The 17,238-nt window shown below is 42.2% G+C and overlaps 2 protein-coding genes across 3 annotated transcripts in view; one reads left to right on the top strand and one right to left on the bottom strand.

Annotated features, from left to right (window-relative positions):
- The window catches only part of LOC139532509 (filamin A-interacting protein 1-like), a 66,100-nt gene that overhangs the window by 40,304 nt on the left and 8,558 nt on the right, over positions 1 to 17,238 (bottom strand). The window contains exon 1 of one of the 2 annotated variants that reach the window (XM_071330204.1): positions 6,956 to 7,081. The exons of the other annotated variant lie outside the window; for it this stretch is intronic. The gene's annotated coding sequence lies outside the window, so the exon portion shown is untranslated. Of the gene's footprint in view, positions 1 to 6,955; positions 7,082 to 17,238 lie in introns of those variants that run through there. 2 annotated transcript variants of the gene reach the window in all.
- The window catches only part of LOC139532510 (uncharacterized protein alr4393), a 55,544-nt gene that overhangs the window by 13,116 nt on the left and 25,190 nt on the right, over positions 1 to 17,238 (top strand). The window lies entirely within an intron of this gene.

Consider the following 17,238-nt stretch of genomic DNA (forward strand, 5'->3'; position numbering starts at 1 on the left):
CATTAACTTATTTCTTACCAGAAGTCAGTCCATGGTCTTTAAAAGGAGTATTTTCTGTCCCGGTATACAGATAGGGTTATAGAATGAAGGAGTGGGGAGGCTGTTAAACAGAGAGGTCGAAAGGTGAGGATGCAGGTGTGCTTTTAACACACTCCTCTTTTTCCCTTGCACACACATACAAACACACACACACATAGTATGCACACACACACATATGCAATGCACATACCCAGGTGCACACACAGACAACAAAACAATTTCCTCTTAGATCACTGAGATGTTCTCTTGATCTGTATTTATCTATTTCATAATAATTATTAGTTTTTTTGGATCAGACATTATGTATTTTATCACAATTTCCACAAAACTCTCATTACCGCAACAGTTTTCAAACTCAAAAAAATATATAAACAAACGGCTGTTTGAGAATAATAAAACATTTACTTAACTAAGGACTACTCCTCTAGATGATGCATCGTGGGAGAATAAAACTTTATTGAAAAACCGATTGGAGATTTTGCAGGAATTTGAAAAAGCGTTACGGTAATGAGACATGTTCACAAAACGCTGTGTTTGTACGTAATAAATATTATAGTTTTATGTACACTTCAGCTAGTATACAGTACCTTTATGATTTATGAACAAACTACAGCAAGATATTTTGCGTTTTATTGAAATAAATTACATTGTAGCTATAGGCTAGACTCTAATCCCTCTGTTTAGATATCCGGTGCTATAGGTTACCTGCCAATCCCTCTGTTTAGATATCCATTGCTATAGGTTACCCTCTAGTCCCTCTGTTTAGATATCTAGCTATAGGCTACCCTCTAATCCCTCTGTTTAGATATTTGATGCTATAAATTACCCACCAGTCCCTCTGTTTAGATATCGAGCTATAGGTTACCCTCTAATTCCTCTGTTTAGATATCTGGTGCTATAGGTTACCCTCTAATCCCTCTGTTTAGATATCTAGCTATAGGCTACCATTGTCAAAGGTATGTACAGGAGGCGAAGTCAGGTGCAGGAGAGCCGAGTGTAGTGAACAGGCGCACTTTTATTCTGTTCCAAAATACACAGCACATAAAAACAATAACGTGCCAAAAACACGGAACATGGCAAAAGTAAAGCGCCCGACAATAATCCACAATACCAAACAAACAATTACACACAAAGACATGATGGGAAACAGAGGGCTAAATTCATGTAGAATGATTAGGGAATGAAAACCAGGTCTGTATAGGACAAGACAAAACAAATGGATATATGAAAAATGGAGCGGCGATGGCTAGAAAGCCGGTGACGTCGATCGCCGCCCAAACAAGGAGAGGAGCCGACTTCGGCGGAAGTCGTGACAACCATCTAATCCCTCTTTTTAGATATCTGGTGCTATAGGTTACCCTCTAGTCCCTCTGTTTAGATATCTGGTGCTATAGGTTACCCTCTAGTCCCTCTGTTTAGGTATCCATTGCTATAGGTTACCCTCTAATCCCTCTGTTTAGATATCTGGTACTATAGGCCTCCCGGGTGGCGCAGTGGTCTAGGGCACTGCATCGCAGCGCTAGCTGCGCCACCAGAGTCTCTGGGTTCGCGCCCAGGCTCTGTCGCAGCCGGCCGCGACCGGGAGGTCCGTGGCGCGACGCACAATTGGCCTAGCGTCGTCCGGGTTAGGGAGGGTTTGGCCGGTAGGGATATCCTTGTCTCATCGCGCTCCAGCGACTCCTGTGGCGGGCCGGGCGCAGTGTGCGCTAACAGAGGGGGCCAGGTGCACAGTGTTTCCTCCGACATATTGGTGCGGCTGGCTTCCGGGTTGGAGGCGCGCTGTGTTAAGAAGCAGTGCGGCTTGGTTGGCTTGTGCTTCGGAGGACGCATGGCTTTCGACCTTCGTCTCTCCCGAGCCCGTACGGGAGTTGTAGCGATGAGACAAGATAGTAATTACTAGCGATTGGATACCACGAAAATTGGGGGGAAAAGGGGGTAAAAAAATAAAAAATAAAGATATCTGGTACTATAGGGTACCCTCTAGTCCCTCTGTTTAGATATCTGGTGCTATAGGTTACCCTCTAGTCCATCTGTTTAGATATCTGGTGCTATAGGTTACCCTCTAATCTCTCTGTTTAGATATCTGGTGCTATAGGCTACCCTCTAATCTCTATGTTTAGATATCCATTGCTATAGGTTACCCTCTAATCTCTCTGTTTAGATATCTGGTGCTATAGGCTACCCTCTAATCCCTCTGTTTAGATATCTGGTGCTATAGGCTACCCTCTAATCCCTCTGTTTAGATATCTGGTGCTATAGGCTACCCTCTAATCCCTCTGTTTAGATATCTGGTGCTATAGGCTACCCTCTAGTCCCTCTGTGTAGATATCTGGTGCTATAGGCTACCCTCTAGTCCCTCTGTTTAGATATCTGGTGCTATAGGCTACCCTCTAGTCCCTCTGTTTAGATATCTGGTGCTATAGGTTACCCTCTAGTCCCTCTGTTTAGATATCTGGTGCTATAGGCTACCCTCTAGTCCCTCTGTTTAGATATCTGGTGCTATAGGCTACCCTCTAGTCCCTCTGTTTAGATATCTGGTGCTATAGGTTACCCTCTAGTCCCTCTGTTTAGATATCTGGTGCTATAGGTTACCCTCTAGTCCCTCTGTTTAGATATCTGGTGCTATAGGCTACCCTCTAGTCCCTCTGTTTAGATATCTGGTGCTATAGGCTACCCTCTAGTCCCTCTGTTTAGATATCTGGTACTATAGGTTACCCTCTAGTCCCTCTGTTTAGATATCTGGTGCTATAGGTTACCCTCTAGTCCCTCTGTTTAGATATCTGGTGCTATAGGCTACCCTCTAGTCCCTCTGTTTAGATATCTGGTGCTATAGGTTACCCTCTAGTCCCTCTGTTTAGATATATGGTGCTATAGGTTACCCTCTAATCCCTCTGTTTAGATATCTGGTGCTATAGGTTACCCTCTAGTCCCTCTGTTTAGATATCTGGTACTATAGGTTACCCTCTAGTCCCTCTGTTTAGATATCTGGTACTATAGGTTACCCTCTAATCCCTCTGTTTAGATATCTAGCTATAGGGTACCCTCTAATCCCCCTGTTTAGATATATGGTCGTATAGGCTTGTCTCTAATCCCTCTGTTTAGATATGCATTGCTATAGGTTACCCTCTAATCCCTCTGTTTAGATAACTGGTCATATAGGCTAGTCTGTAATCCCTATGTTTAGATAACACACCACAGTCAACTGATCCTGAAATCTCTAAAACACAGTTGTCAAACTCATTCCACAGATGTGTCTGCGTGTTTTCGCTTCTCACATGTACTTGATTGATGAATTAAGATCACTATTTAGTAAGGAACTCCCCTCACCTGGTTGTCTAGGTCTTGATTGAAAGGGAAAACCAAAAACCAGCAGACACTAGGCCCTCCGTGGAATGAGTTTGACACCCCTGATCTAGGGGTGTCAGCTGATGGACACTATGATACATCCAACACACAGAGTTACATCACTTTTATCACACCATTTCAGCACTTGCATTTGTACGCTTTAATTGCACATTCCAATGTTCCATTTCCATAGTGTAGGCTATAGCATTTCTCTCAGGAGACATGATCAGGAACTAGAGAGGTCACCGAATAGGACAGACAGTATGGTATGCTACAACACAATGTACTGTAAGTCTAGGAAAGAGAGAGCACTAGAAAGTCACTGCGATGTAAAACCAGATCAGATTACTCTTCTCCTCTCCCTCTCTTTCAGACTCAGAACATTGTGTAAGAAGCATGATTGCAGGCAGGGGTGGATAAATGATCATTCACGTCAGTTGTTCAACTATGTAATCGTAGATTACTTTTTGTGCAACTTGACCTATGCACTGACACAGACAAACACAGACAGACACCGGTGTGTACGTTGTGTTCTCATAGTCTGATACAGTACAGTTAGCAGCCGATGTGTAACTTAGTGATACAGTAAAGTTAGCAGCCGAGGCGTAACCTAGTGATACAGTAAAGTTAGCAGCCGAGGCGTAACCTAGTGATACAGTACAGTTAGCAGCCTACACGTAACCTAGTGATACAGTAAAGTTAGCAGCCGAGGCGTAACCTAGTGATACAGTACAGTTAGCAGCCTACACGTAACCTAGTGATACAGTAAAGTTAGCAGCCGAGGCGTAACCTAGTGATACAGTAAAGTTAGCAGCCGAGGCGTAACCTAGTGATACAGTAAAGTTAGCAGCCGAGGCGTAACCTAGTGATACAGTAAAGTTAGCAGCCGAGGCGTAACCTAGTGATACAGTAAAGTTAGCAGCCGAGGCGTAACCTAGTGATACAGTAAAGTTAGCAGCCGAGGCGTAACCTAGTGATACAGTAAAGTTAGCAGCCGAGGCGTAACCTAGTGATACAGTAAAGTTAGCAGCCGAGGTGTAACCTAGTGATACAGTACAGTTAGCAGCCGAGGCGTAACCTAGTGATACAGTAAAGTTAGCAGCCGAGGTGTAACTTAGTGATACAGTAAAGTTAGCAGCCGAGGCGTAACCTAGTGATACAGTAAAGTTAGCAGCCGAGGCGTAACCTAGTGATAGAGTAAAGTTAGCAGCCGAGGCGTAACCTAGTGATACAGTAAAGTTAGCAGCCGAGGCATAACCTAGTGATACAGTAAAGTTAGCAGCCGAGGTGTAACCTAGTGATACAGTAAAGTTAGCAGCCGAGGCATAACCTAGTGATACAGTAAAGTTAGCAGCCGAGGTGTAACCTAGTGATACAGTAAAGTTAGCAGCCGAGGTGTAACCTAGTGATACAGTACAGTTAGCAGCCTACACGTAGCCTAGTGATACAGTAAAGTTAGCAGCCGAGGCGTAACCTAGTGATACAGTAAAGTTAGCAGCCGAGGCGTAACCTAGTGATACAGTAAAGTTAGCAGCCGAGGCGTAACCTAGTGATACAGTAAAGTTAGCAGCCGAGGCGTAACCTAGTGATACAGTAAAGTTAGCAGCCGAGGCGTAACCTAGTGATACAGTAAAGCTAGCAGCCGAGGTGTAACCTAGTGATACAGTAAAGTTAGCAGCCGAGGAGTAACCTAGTGATACAGTAAAGTTAGCAGCCGAGGCGTAACCTAGTGATACAGTAAAGTTAGCAGCCGAGGCGTAGCCTTGATGCCACCTTACTGTCCTTCTGTATTTGACCATCATCAATCATCCATGATGCTTTATACTCTTCTCCATGATTCACCTTTATCACTCTCCTAAAGTATTTCACACCAGCTCCTTGGCCCGGGACACTCTGTGCATACCACAGTCATGCTCGGAGTACGACCTCCAAACTGTTTATAGCTGTGCCTATGGAGTTTCTTAATCATCTGGATATTCCCATCCTGAATTCCAACATGCCTACTATCTACACTTGTTATTATGTTAAAGTTAGTGTTAATATCAGTAAGTGTTTTTGCATGTGTGGTTGTTAGCGTGTTAGTAGCGAATAAAGGCTACTTTTCTCTCCAAATACTGTGAACTGAAAGTGGGAAAGGCCTACAGGCTTTTCCATCCAGCGCCAGCCCCTAGAAAATGAATTGTTTACAAACAGCAGGGTGATCTCCTTGGTTACGGGCAGTGATCACAGTTCAGACTCTGAGGTGGATGGGGCGCCGGGCAATAAAACCATTCCCTGAGTTTCCTGCTACAACAGAGAACTCATTTGGGAATTCCACAACTCTGAGATAAATCAATTGCTGGGGACACACGGCTGTAATTCCTCCAAACTGACCAGAGAGATGTTCAGGAGCGGGTCAGGCGAACAGGATGTTTTAGTACGGCCATAAAGTATGCTATTCTAAAACGCCTCTATATATGACGTTGTTGTAGACCTATATTTCCGTTGCTGTCGTGTGGGCCTATAGCAGGGAGTGTAAATACTAAGCCACAGTGCTTTGCAGTGCTCCAAGTGATGCAATCGAATCAACTTTAGTTATCTAGAGATAACCAAGTGTTGACTTTTAAATGTTTTAATTTGCAGGAGTGCCTCTTGAGATTGTCATGAGTGGACTTTAACTTTAAGTATATTGCGTCACTACATTATAATTTCTGTCACCACACCTACAGTATAGCTCATTGAATTAAAACATAACCTTCAAGCCAGCATGGCTACAACTCATACCAAGAATGATCCCAACTTCATGAGCCCCAGAGTACAGAGTAGACACACAGTGACATATGACATGACACGTGCATTAGTGCAACACAGTCCTAAGGGTCCCCAGAAAGAGAGAGGACGAGGGGTGAAACCTGATGATGAATTACAAGACACATGAAAATACAACACAACCCTATGCTGGATGCAAACATCCAAACCTCCTCCTCCTCGTCGAACTCCCACGCAGCGGCCAAAACAAATAGAGGAATCTGTTTAGAGTCTCAGGCCTCGCTCAAGTAGCATGACACAAGCTGTTGACAGAGGGACAAAGGGCTACGTCCCCCTGGGAGGAGAGGAAAGACAGATCCTGTCTCTACACAGAGGTCCTGCCAGGTTTGGCTTGAGGGGTCTGTCTGGGAAGACGTCCATGCGTGCGTGTGTCAGTCTGTCTGCTTATGTTGAGGTGTAGTGGTTGCCATGGGGATTATATCACATGATCTCATGGTCTGGGCCAGATGCCAAACTCCAATCCCACTTTTTATGACCAACCAGGAATGCAGAAGGACCTAGGGTTGGTGTATGGGTTGGTGTGTGTGTGTCTGTCTGTCTGTATGTTTGTCTGTTTATGTACTGCTCTGCTCTGTAATTTTCAGTCTATAAAGTATAAACTTATTGCCTTGTACTGTACTTTTGAGCTTTGATATTCATGAATCTGTGTCTGTATATCTCTGTGAGTGTGCTCTTCCATACAGTATATTTGATACTGACTCTCTTGTTTCATTAGTTGGCAATGGGGGCAAACCGCGATATCATCTTTAGCAACACACTGTACCTTTTAATTTATGCAGGTGATTATGATGAGAGGTGTCAGTGAGTGACACCCACCACCCCCTGGTTTCACACCCTGCAGGCAGCTGTCACCAGAGCCCAGGGAGGAAGCTGCCAAACCCTCAGGAGTACTGACACAGACAGATGTTCCTGGATTTTCCATGGATGTGTTTTTGTAGAGAGATGGGGAGACAGACACAGTATGTTTTCAGGTCATGGCCATTAATGTTGGGTCTCTTCTTACGGAATACGGTACAAAGAGCCTGGTCCCAGATCTGTATAGATCCTCTCTGTTATGTTCGTTCATGGTGATGCCAAACATGACAACAGTAGTCAGAGCAGAGGACTTGGCTGAAGCACACTGTATATATCTGGGACAGATCTGGGACCAGGCTATATTACAATATTTGGCTGAAGCACATACAGTATTATCTGGGACCAGCAGGCTATGAAAGCGTGATGCATTCTCAGGGAAATATCCACTTCCACCGGCCCGGAGCACTGGCATATCAACACAGCGGTTGGCGGTCGCAGACAAGACTCACCGGGTTGGGTGTGAATTTCTGGGATGTTCTATCACCACATGGGCCCCCCATCCCGGGGCAGAAGACACATCATGATGAACTTTACTGGTGCAGCCAGCCTGGTACTCTCCATTCCTTCCTCCGTATGGTCAAGACCCCACACTTACACTGCACTTGTTGCTGCCCTGTACATGAAACCTCACCTGGGACATGTTCTATGCCATCAAATCTAATTTTATTGGTCACATACACATTTTTAGAAGATGTTATTACAGGTGTAGCGAAATGCTTGTGTTCCTAGCTCCAGCAGTGCAGTAATATCTAACAATGAACAACAATACACACTGATCTAAAAGAATAATGCATTCGGAAAGTATTCAGACTCCTCTGCTTTTACCACATTTTGTTACGTTACAGCCTTATTTTAAAGATTTAAATATATTTTTTCCCCTAATCAATCTACACACAATACCCCATAATGATAAAGTAAAAACAGTTTTTAGATTTTTTTGCTAATTTATTAAAAATAAAAACTATTACATAAGTATTCAGACCTTTTACTCAGTTCTTTGTTGATGCACCTTTGGCAGAGATTACAGCCTCGAGTCTTCTTGAATATGACGCTACAAGCGTGGCACACCTGTATTTGGGGAGTTTCTCCCATTCTTCTCTGCAGATTCTCTCAAGCTCTGTAAGGTTGGATGGGGAGCGTCGCTGCACAGCTATTTTCAGGTCTCTCCAGAGATGTTCGATCGGGTTCAAGTCCGGGTTCTGGCCACTCAAGGACATTGTCCCAAAGCCACTCCTGCGTTGTCTTGGCTGTGTGCTTAGGGTCGATGTCCTGTTGGAAGGTTAACCTTGGCATTCAGGCCAAAGAGTTCAAGCCTATGGGTTTGTAGCTTCAACCCTGCAGCACACACACCAATTGATTAATGGACTGCTGAAAGTATCTTTTTTTCTCTTGCTTTGTTTGCTCTTTTCCATATCATGTCTATCTCTGATAAGCTACCCAGGAAAGAGCTGAAAATAGCCCATATGAATATATGTAGCGTTAGAAATAAGCTTAATGAAATCAATAACTTGCTAACATCAGATAACATTCCCTATATTAGCCATTTCTAATACTCACTTAGATCATTCATTTGATGATACAGCAGTAGCAATACAAGGATATAACATCTATAGAAGAGACAGAAATGCTTATGGGGGAGGTGTTGCTGTATATTTTCAGAGTCATATCCCTGTATTGCTTAGAGAAGATCTTGTGTAGAGTGTTATTGAAATGTTGTGGTTGCAGGTTCACCTGGCACATCTAAAGCCTTTTCTTTTGGGGTGTTGCTATAGGCCACCAAGTGCTAACAGTCAGTATCTAAATAATATGTGTGAAATGCTTGATAGTGTATGGGATGTAAACAGAGAGGTCTACTTTCTTGGGGACCTGAATTTTGACTAGTTTTCATCAAGCTGTCTGCTCAAGAGGAAGCTTCTCACTGTAACCAGTGCCTGTAATCTGGTTCAGGTTATTAATCAACCTACCAGAGTGTTTACAAACACTACAAGAACAAGATCTTCCACATGTATCAATCACATGTTTATTAATATTTTGATTACTGTACCCATTGGATACAGTAATCACAATATAGTGGCTATATCCAGGAATGCCAAAGTTCCAAAAGCTGGGCCTAAAATAGTGTATAACAGATTATACAAAATATTTTGCTGTGACTCTTATGTGGATGATGTTAAAAATATTTGTTGGTCTGATGTGATTAATAAGGAGCATCCAGGCGCTGCATTTGATGAATTTATGAAATTGCTTCTTCCAATTATTGATAAACATGCACCTGTTAAGAAACTGACTGTTTCAAATTGAGAAATGATGTGACTAAACTCAACAAAAAGAAGCCAAGATCAATGATATAAAGAATGATGGAAAAAAACTTGAGTACTTTAAATGACATTATGGGCAGAAAGACAAATTCAACTCCATCTTTCATTGAATCAGATGGATTATTCATCACAAAACCATTTGATGTTGCCAATTATTTGAATGATTACTTCATTGGCAAAGTGGGCAAACGTAGGCAGGAAATGCCAACAACGAACAGTGAGCCATTGTACTCATGCATAAAAAAACGAATAATGAAAGAAAAGCATTGCAAGTTAGAATTTTGTAAAGTTAGTGTGGGAGAGGTGGAAAAATTATTGTTATCGATCAATAATGACAAACCTCTTGGCATTGAAAACTTAGATGGAAAGCTACTGAGGATGGTAGCTGACTCTATAGCCACTCCTATCTGTCATATCTTTAATCTGAGCCTAGAGTAAAGTCTTTCCTCGGGTCTGGAGGGAAGCCAAAGTAATTCCGCTACCCAAGAGTGGTAAAGCGGCCTACACTGATTCTAACAGCAGACCTATACGCTTGCTGCCAGCTCTTAGCAAACTGTTGGAAAAAATTGTGTTTGACCAAATACAATGCTATTTCTCTGTAAACAAATTAACAACAGACTTTCAGCATGCTTATAGAGAAGGGCACTCAACAGTAGAAAAATTATTGTTAACGGTCAATAATGACAAACCTCCTGGCATTGACAACTGAGAAGGGCACTCAACATGTACTGCACTGACACAAATGATGATTAGTTGAAGGAAATTGATAATTTGAAGATTGTGGGAGCTATACTGTTAGATTTCAGTGCAGCCTTTGATATTATTGACCATAACCTGTTGTTGAAAAAACGTATGTGTCATGGCTTTTCAACCTCTGCCATATCGTGGATTCTGAGCTATCTATCTAACAGAACTCAAAGTGTTTTATTTAATGGAAGCTTCTCTAATGTCAAACATGTAAAGTGTGGTGTACTGCAGGGCAGCTCCCTAGACCCTGTACTCTTTTCTATTTTTACCAATGACCTGCCACTGGCATTAAACAAAGCATGTGTATCCATGTATGCTGATGATTCAACCATATACGCATCAGCAACCACAGCTAATGAAGTCACTGAAACCGTTAACAAAGAGTTGCAGTCTGTTTTGGAATGGGTGGCCAGTAATAAACTGGTCCTGAGCATCTCTAAAACTAAAAGCATTGTATTTGGTACTAATCATTCCCTCAACTGAACCTGGTAATGAATGGTGTGGCTGTTGAACAAATTGAGGAGACTAAATTACTTGGCGTTACCTTAGATTGTAAACTGTCATGATCAAAACATATGGATTCAATGGTTGTAAAAATGGGGAGAGGTCTATAATAAGGAGATGATCTGCTTTTTTGACACCACACTACAAAAAGTAAGTTCTGCAGGCTCTAGTTTTGTCTTATCTTGATTATTGTCCAGTTGTGTGGTCGAGTGCTGCAAGGAAAGACCAAATTAAGCTGCAGCTGGCCCAGAACAAAGCATCACGTCTTGCTCTTCATTGTAATCAGAGGGCTGAAATAAATACTATGTATGCTAGTCACTCTTGGCTAAGAGTTGAGTGGAGACACTGCATCACTTCTTCTTTTAATAAGAAACATGAATGTGTTGAAAATCCCAAATTGTTTGCAAAGTCAACTTACACACAGCTCTGAGACACGCACTTACCCCACCAGACATGGCACCAGGGGTATTTTCACAGTCCCCAAATCCAGAACAAATGAAAGAAAGTGTACACTATTATATAGAGCCCTTATTGCATGGAACTCCGTTCCATCTCATATTGCTCAAATAAACAGCAAACCTGGTTACAAAAAACAGATAAAGCAACACCTCACGGCACCATCCTCTCCCCTACTTGACCTAGATAGTTTGTGTGTAGTTCAGTCCTTGAGCTGTTGTCTATTAATGTTCTGTATTATGTCATGTTTCATGTTTTGTGTGGACCCCAGGAAGAGTAGCTGCTGCTTTTGAAACAGCTAATGGGGATCCTAATAAAATACAAAAATACCAATCTTGGTTTCATCAGACCAGAGAATCAGAGTAACCATCGGGTTCTCGGTCACCCTGATCAAGGCCCTTCTCCCCCGATTTCTCAGTTTGGTCGGGCTGCCAGCTCTAGGAAGAGTCTTGGTGGTTCCAAACTTCTTCCATTTAAGGCCACTGTGTTCTTGGGGACCTTCAATGCTGCAGAAATGTTTTGGTAGCCTTCCCCAGATCTGTGCCTCAACACAATCCTGTCTTGGAGCTCTACGGACAATTCCTTCGACCTCATGGCTTGGTTTTTGCTCTGATATGCACTGTCAACTGTGGGACCTTTATATAGACAGGTGTGTGCCTTTCCAAATCATGTCCAATTAATTGACTTTACCACAGGTGGACTCCAATCAATTTGTAGAAACATCTCAAGGATGCTCAATGGAAACAGGATGCACCTGAGCTCAGTTTAGAGTCTCATAGCAAAGGGTCTGAATACTTATGTAAATAAGGTAGTTATGTTTTTTGTTATAAATTTGCAAAAAAATCTAAAAACCTGTTTTCGCTTTGTGATTATGGGGTATTGTGTGTAGATTGATAAGGGAAAAATAAATAATTTAATCAATTTTAGAATACGGCTGTAAAGTAACAAAATGTTGAAAAAAGTCAAGTGGTCTGAATACTTTGCGAATGCACTGTAAAATAATGGAATTAGAAATCTAACACAAAAAAACTTTCTGGGCTAATAATGTAAGAGATAACACAACATTTGTTTTACAATACTGCAACGTTTCTTAGGAGCTAGAAGCAGAGCTGCCATGTCTGTTGGCGCCATCTCATATAGCTATAGAGATGTCACTAGGCTATGTTGAGCCAGCAATGGTAATGATCGCGTATCATAAATCGCCATGGTAAATGTTACTCTCAAATGTCTGACATACTGTAGTGCAGCCTACAGCATAAACTTGAGTTGTAGCGTCCTCTATACTGTTTTCCCATGTAGGAAGAAGAGTGCTCACTCCATAGGGTCCTCTGTGGAACAGTGGGTAGAGGATGGCGTTTGCAACTTTAGGGTTGTGGGTTCGACTCCCACGGGAGACCAGTACAAAAATGCCCCACTACAGTAAGTCGCTCTGGATAAGAGCGTCTGCTAAATTATTGAAACGTTTCAAAAAAATGCATTGGCCTAAAGCTCTACATTCTGGTGATGCTTTTTACAGGATAACCTGCAGAGGGCAGCAATTTGTAACTTTTGTATCCTGCACACAAGCGCCACAGCAGCACTGAGTAAGATAACATCATTCTTAAAGGCACTATGCAGATATCATGACCCTCCTCCCAATGAGCCTATCCTCTCTGGAAGTTCTGGGCAGAAGGCACCTGTAAACACTGATTTAGGATTAGTGACTTTTCCCAAATTCTTACCTTCACCATAAGGGAAAGAAATGCAAAGCTGACCTTAGATCAGTGTCTCTGACAAAGGACTGACAAGAACGCAGAAATGGGTAATAGGGTCCATTAGGCTGGTCATCAGGTTGTCAGTGTGTCTGATACAGCCTAGATCCCTCTGAATGGTGATTCCTCCTTTCACCACGTCCTGTAACTGTTCATGTCTAGGCCTGACTCACCCTGACCTGTCTGAGAGATCAAATCAAATCAAATTGTATTAGTCACATGCGCCGAATACAACAGGTGTAGACCTTACAGTGAAATGCTTACTTATGAGCCCCTAACCGACAGTGCAGTTTAAAAAATAATAAACAATACTAAAATACGAAATTAAAAGATACCTACCACTACGACCTTATGACCCCGAGTGACCTCACAACAAGTCAGTTGATTCCTTCTCATCGTCACGCCAACTGAAGTATACACAACAATCCGTTTGCGGAGGTTGAAAATCCCTCTTTGTAGGGTTTTCTAATCTCTCAGTGTTTCTGGTTGACTCTTTCTGACCGTTCATCTATTGGAGAGGAGTGACACCACCTTGTAACCCTTCACAGTCTTGTCTGTTGTCTCCCCTTGAAAGAGTCCCATGTCCGTTTCTCTGGTCTATTTCTCCCATAAAAGCATGGTATGCCTCTCTACGCCCACGTTCAATCTTACAATGATAGCCTATCTATATATATCCTCAGTATTTTGCTGCTTCCGGCATCGTACGATATGGGACAATGAATGTAATGGCACTGTGTGCCAACCACTGTACTAAGAATACCAGGCCCTTTCTAAGAATCTAAGAATACTAGAATAAGTTAAGCATACTATGATCCAATTAGTCCACTTGATGTCAAAAACTTCAAGTTCCATTTTTCAGACTTTAGCTTGGAGCTTTATGCCCCCTACTGGGGAAAGGGGAAGGAAACATGTAAAACAAGAAGTGGAGCTCCAGTATGGAAGAGGAGAGAAGTAATGGTGGATATTCAGCTAGACCTCCATACCATACACCTTGCATCCATCCCACTGCTGGCATGCCTCTGAAGCTAAGCAGGGTTGGTCCTAGTCGGTCCCTGGATGGGAGGGCCAGTAGGAGGCACACTTTCCTCTGGTCTAAAAAAATATCCTTGTCCCCCAGAGCAGTGATTGGAGACATTGCCCTGTGTAGGGTGCTGTCTTTCGGATGGGATGTTAAACGGGTGTCCTGTCTCTCTGTGGTTACTGAAGATCCCATGGCACTTATTGTAAGAGTAGGGGTGGTAACCCTGGTGTCCTGGCTAAATTCCCAATCTGACCCTCATACCATCATGACTATCTAATCATCCCCAACTTCCAATTGGCTCATTCATCCTGCCTCCTTTCCCTAGTAACTATTCCCCAGGTCATTGCTGTAAATGAGAATGTGTTCTCAGTCAACATACCTGGTAAAATAAAGGTTAAAAAAAATACAGAACACATTGATGCTAGGAATGTAGACCAGTTATGTTATCAGGCAATTCTCACAGTTGAAAGGCTCATATGTGAAGAGGCCAACTAGGCTATATTGCAAAGGTCACTTCCTTCTCAGTAAACACCAGGCCTATACAAAATACCCACACGGGATTATAAAATATCACTGGATTCATTCTGCTGAGTAGGAGTCATGAAAGCCCCAAAAAAGAGAAATGGCTCCAAGAAATGTGAACCATCTCTATGCTTCGTCCTTAACATGTCCCACAGTTTATAGTCTGTTGAGCAAGACGCGGCTATGGCTATTAGCCATGCTGCTAATTAGGCCCTGCTAGCTGTTGGAGTGGGGCTAGCCTAGCCTTCACGCATATATGCTCTATGGCTGTTTGAGTGGGTCAAGCCTAGCCTGTGATGGCTGCTGCAGTGGAGCTAGCCTAGCCTGTGCTAAATGCTGCAGTGCTAGCTGTTGGAGTGGGGCTAGCTGTTGCAGTGCTCGTGTTGCCGTTATTAAGCCTCTGTCCTTGCAGCTTTGCGTGATGTATTGTTGTCTCTACCTTCTTGCCCTTTGTGCTGTTGTCTGTGCCAATAATGTTTGTACCATATTTTGTGCTGCTACCATGTTGTGCTGTTGTCTGTGCCAATAATGTTTGTACCATATTTTGTGCTGCTACCATGTTGTGTTGCTACCGTGTTGTTGTCATGTTGTGTTGCTGCCTTGTTATGTTTTTGTTTTAGGTCTCTCTTTATGTAGTGTTGTGTTTGTCTCTCTTGTCCTATATATATATATATTTTTTAAATCCCAGCCCCCATCCCCGCAGGAGGCCTTTTGCCTTTTGGTAGGCCGTCATTGTAAATAAGAATTTGTTCTTAACTGACTTGCCTAGTTAAATAAAGGTGTGTTTATGTGCCCAGACTTGAGGCGGGATGATCTCTCTGTAATCCACGCCTGCCCAACGGCCCGCTGCCTGCTATAATTAGGGTCACTCGATCCGCCCCACTACGGGGGATGGGGTGGGAGGTTAAATATATATACCTAATATAGTTAAATATATTGGGAAAATGTATTTATCAAATATATAAATAAATAAAATATATGTACATTATTTGTAAAATGTATGTGTAAAATGCACACTCACACCTCACAATATTTTCTACCCCGATGATAATGTCGAGTCTCATTGACCTCTGGTACCTTAGCATTAGGTTTCCAAAGTTGCGTTTTGCACTGATTGAAGTGGATTTAATAACAAGTGACATCAATAACCGATCATAGCTTTCACTTGGATTCACCTGGTCATGGAAAAAGCAGGTGTTATTAATGTTTTGTATACTCAGTGTATAAACCTCTATGTAGAAGTATATGAAAATGGCCAATTTTGTAATATGTCCATATATTTTTGTTAATATTTTTAAATATGTACATATCAGGTTTAAACATATATTTCGATATCTGTAATTTACATATACGTAAATACATGTACATTTCTGTTTAATCCATGTGGTGTTTTTAATCAAACTAAATGGTTAGCCACACAGTGAAAACATCCATAGTTGATTTATAACCAGTTTAGCTCACTGTTGCAGACCCTCAAGGGTAGTTGTCTGTCTGTCTGTCAGACTGAAATCTCATGTATCTAAGAATTTGGACAGCTACAATATCAGTTCAATAAGCTTTGAACTCTTTACTAAGAATAACACATATTGTTATTTTCTAGCGCAGCAGGCTGAGGTAACCAATTAGGCCATTGACCAGCTGTCGAGGTCACAATTGATGTCACTCTTCCCCCTTGATGGTGATTAGTTAAGCATTAAGCATCTCCTCATTGATTGACTCGCTGGGAAAGAGGGAATTGATCGGCTATTTAAAACCACTCACTTGTATTGCTCGTAATGTATTGACTAACACTGGCTGGTGTCTCCTGTTTGGATATTTGAACCTTTACGCTAACAAATCTAAGATAGAAAACACCAGGGCCCGGTTTCCCAGAAGTATCGTAGGAGCATCGTTAAATCTCTGAGCTGTTTCCCAAAAACATCGTTAATAACGTTGCACTTGAAAACGCTCTTAATCTAACGACCGCCTCAGACCACTCGTAGAACAGCTAAGTCAAATCAAATCAAATTTTATTTATAAAGCCCTTCTTACATCAGCTGATATCTCAAAGTCCTGTACAGAAACCCGGCCTAAAACCCCAAACAGCAAGCAATGCAGGTGTAGAAGCACGGTGGATAGGAAAAACTCCCTAGAAAGGCCAGAAGCTAGGAAGAAACCTAGAGAGGAACCAGGCTATGAGGGGTGGCCAGTCTTCTTCTGGCTGTGCTGGGTGGAGATTATAACAGTACATGGCCAAGATGTTCAAATGTTCATAGGTGACCAGCAGGGTTAAATAATAATAATCACAGTGGATGTCGAGGGTGCAGCAAGTCAGCACCTCAGGAGTAAATGTCAGTTGGCTTTTCATAGCCGATCATTCAGAGTATCTCTACCGCTCCTGCTGTCTCTAGAGAGTTGAAAACAGCAGGTCTGGGACAGGTAGCACGTCGGGTGAACAGTGCGTCGTTAGATGCTTTTTTGCCCTCCCAAGTCACTTTAAACACAGAAGATCTGCGCTAAACATAGAATCCCATGTTTTATCTGTCTCTCTGTGACAGCTGATAACTTCACAACAAAGTTGACTACAAATACAAAGTTGCCTACGGTAGGCTATAGGCCTATGTAAATCATATTGCAATACATTTAACGTTCAATCAATTTAGTTCTATTTTGATACTTGTAGGCTACTGTCTGTAATTTGTCTCAATATATTTCATGATGTGTAACAACATGTGCGCAATGATGTGCCAAATCTTGATTTAGTGCATTATTATAGAGTAAGCATTATAATAAGCTGCCTAATATTTGCAGCCATAGGTGATAATATCTTTCTAGGAGATGATCTGTCGTCAGTACTGTGGAATAATTAGAATGTTAAGGTAAGATTTGAATA

Source organism: Salvelinus alpinus, chromosome 10 (genome assembly GCF_045679555.1).
Source record: "Salvelinus alpinus chromosome 10, SLU_Salpinus.1, whole genome shotgun sequence".
Lineage (NCBI taxonomy): Eukaryota > Metazoa > Chordata > Actinopteri > Salmoniformes > Salmonidae > Salvelinus > Salvelinus alpinus.